Raw genomic sequence first — 3419 nt, forward strand, 5'->3', positions numbered from 1 at the left:
GCTGAGTACTTTATAGACATTATTTCATGTGTCTACACTGTAGACACTATTATTATCCCCGTTTTACTGATGAGGAAACTGAAGCCCAGAGAGGTGAAGCAACTTGCCTGGTATCTCATGCAATTAGTGAGGCCGATTGTAATTGCCAAAAGGGGTCACAGAACTATTTCCAGTCCCATGTGCCTTTCCAGAATGGTGTTGTTTCCCATCAAGAAGCAGAATCTATTTCTCTTCTATCTGAATTTGGGCAGGACCTTGTGACTGCCTCAGTGAATAGGATATGGGGGAAGTGACTCTAGGTAACTCCCAAAACTAGGTCATGAATGGCGATACAACTTCCAGCTGCCTCTCTCTTTGAGGATGCTTGGTCCTGGAACCCAGCGGCCATGCTGTGAGGAAGCCCAAGCCAACCACTTGGAGAGGCCCAGCCTACAAGCAGCATGAACCTCCCCATGTGTAAGGGAGGGAGCCTTCAGATGATCCAGCTTCTGACCTTTGGATCTTCCAGCTGAGGCCCCAGATAAGGATGAGCAGAGACAAGCCATCCTGACTGATGTGCTCTGCCCGAATTCCTGATCCACGGCATCTGTAAGCAAATAAATGGTTGTTTTATGGCACTAAGTTTGGGGGGTACTTTGTGTTGCAGTCACAGCAACCAGAGCAGCTGGTAAGTGGGAGAGTCAGGGTTTGACATTGGGAGTCCCAACCTCTTTTCACTCACCCTCCACCCTTCCCCGCTCTCACTATCTGGTGAAACTCCAGCGTTACCAGTGGCTAGCAGCCTCCTCTCTCCCAGTCTGGGGACCTCTGACTAATCTCAAGAGCAGTTATTTTTATTTAGAAAATAAAAATTAGAATTTAAAGGCAATTGTTCACAGAGTGCGTAAAAGCCTCTCTCAGTGACAACTGTGGTTCTTTCCACAAAGGAGAGCCACCAGCCCACTTATCACCCCTGCCCGCGCGCGCCCCCACCCCATGCAAGAAAACCTGAGTCAAACAAAAAGTAATGAGACCGTCTGTTCCTTCCTGCTGCCCATGCCGTTTGCTCAGATCACAAAGGCTGCTCCTCCTCCTCCTTCTCCTCCTTCTCCTCCTTCTTCTCCTTTTAAAATAAAGTCTCCAAGGATCTGAGGGCCAGGCATTGTCTTTTCTGTGCCTACCTTGCTTCCTTCCAAAACAGTGGGACTTATGCCTTCCGTTTGCTTTAGCATTTTCTTTTTTTGAGCTTACATCAAGGCAATTTATTAACAGAAAACAATAATTTGAGGAGTCCTTCTCACAGAGAGCAACCACGGCGACCACCCTTCCTGCGGGTGCTGTCGGAGGGGATGGGGGGTGACATCTTCAATCCGCCCAATCTTCGTTCCTGAGCAGGCGAGGGCTCTGAGGGCTGACTGGGCCCCCGGTCCAGGAGTCTTGGTCCTATTTCCTCCTGTGGCCCAGAGTTTGATGTGGAGGGCGGTGATGCCCAGTTCCTTGCATCTCTGGGCTACATCCTGGGCAGCCAACATGGCAGCATATGGAGATGACTCATCTCAGTCAGCCTTCACCTTCATCCCACCAGTTACATGGCAGATAGTTTCCTTGCCAGAAAGGTCGGTGACATGGACAAAAGTGTCATTGAAGGATGCAAAAATGTGGCACACACCAAATACATTTTCTCCCTCAGCCACCTGAGGGCCGAGGCTGATGACCTGTTCTTCCTTCTTTTCTTTCCCCTTGCGAGGCGCCATTTCTGCGCATCTTCTTCAGAATCCACCACCAGAAAGAGAGAGAAGGAGAGGGCGGGGCGACGGCTCAAGCCCGTCTGCTTTAGCATTAAAAAAAAAATCATACTTAACACCTGAGCAGGTCTAGAAGCACATCTATGGGCCTTCAGGCTTGAGAGCCAAGTTTGGCTGAATATTGTAACCGAAAGTGGGGTCAGGCTGCTCGTCACCCAAAAGCCAATAAAAAGGCAAGGTTGGTGGAAAGGAAAGTTTGCTTTATTTTGGATGCCGGCAACTGGGGGTGGGGGCAGTGGACGCCTGTCCAAAGGCCAACTCCTCCCCCATCCCCCTCCTGTGACACTCTGGGGGTAAGAGCTTTCATAGGTGAAGGGAGGGGGCTACATGGAGAAACAGCACAGTCAGCTCTGACAGTCATCTTGAAATTGGTCATCGGTGGTCTGACCAGTGTCATCTTGATTGTTATAAGTACAGTTAATCTTCAGTTCCAGGGTTGATTTGTTTCCATTTCTTTTCTTCTGAATTTTTGAATTTTATTTTATTTATTTTTTATACAGCAGGTTCTTATTAGTTATCTATTTTATACGTATTAGTGTATATGTCGATCCCAATCTCCCAGTTCATCCCCCCCCCCCACATTCCCCCCTTGGTGTCCATAGGTTTGTTCTCTACATCTGTGTCTCTATTTCTGCCCTACAAACAGGTTCATCTGTAACATTTTTCTAGGTTCCACATATATGCGTTAATACACGATATTTGTTTTTCTCTTTCTGACTTACTTCACTCTGTATGACAGTCTCTAGATCCATCCACGTCTCTACAAATGACCCAAATTCGTTCCTTTTTATGGCTGAGTAATATTCCATTGTATATATGTACCACCTCTTCTTTATCCATTCGTCTGTCGATGGGCATTTAGGTTGCTTCCATGACCTGGCTATTGTAAATAGTGTTGCAATGAACATTGGGGTGCATGTGCCTTTTTTTTTTTTTAATTAAGTTTTATTATTATTATTTATTTTATTTTTGGCTGCGTAGGGTCTTTGTTGCTGTGCACGGGCTTTCTCTAGTTGCAGCGAGTGGGGACTACTCTTCGTTGCAGTGTGCGGGCTTCTCATTGCGGTGGCTTCTCTTGTTGCGGAGCATGGACTCTAGGCGCGCGGGCTTCAGTAGTTGTGGCATGCGGGCTCAGTCGTTGTGGCTCGCGGGCTCCAGAGCGCAGGCTCAGTAGTTGTGGCGCACAGGCTTAGTTGCTCCACAGCATGTGGGATCTTCCTGGACCAGGGCTCGAACCCGTGTCCCCTGTATTGGCAGGCGGATTCTTAACCACTGCGCCACCAGGGAAGTCCCGCATGTGTCTTTTTGAATTATGGTTTTCTCTGGGTATATGCCCAGGAGTGGGATTGCTGGGTCATATGGTAGTTCTATTTTTAGTTTTTTAAGGAACCTCCATACTGTTCTCCATAGTGGCTCTACCAATTTACATTCCCACCAACAGTGCAGGAGGGCTCCCTTTTCTCCACACTCTCTCCAGCATTTGTTGTTTGTAGATTTTCTGATGATGCCCATTCTAACTGGTGTGAGGTGATACCTCATTGTAGTTTTGACTTGCATTTCTCTAATAATTAGTGATGTTCAGCAGCTTTTCATGTGCTTCTTGGCCATCTGTATGTCTTCTCTGGAGAAATGTCT

General features: G+C 47.5%; 1 pseudogene; it reads right to left on the minus strand.

The window, feature by feature from the left end:
• Positions 1-1276: 1276 nt before the first annotated feature.
• LOC137749815 (small ribosomal subunit protein uS11-like) lies at positions 1277-1742 on the minus strand (annotated as a pseudogene).
• Positions 1743-3419: the final 1677 nt, after the last annotated feature.

This window comes from Eschrichtius robustus, chromosome 16 (assembly GCF_028021215.1).
Source record: "Eschrichtius robustus isolate mEscRob2 chromosome 16, mEscRob2.pri, whole genome shotgun sequence".
Taxonomy (NCBI): Eukaryota; Metazoa; Chordata; class Mammalia; order Artiodactyla; family Eschrichtiidae; genus Eschrichtius; species Eschrichtius robustus.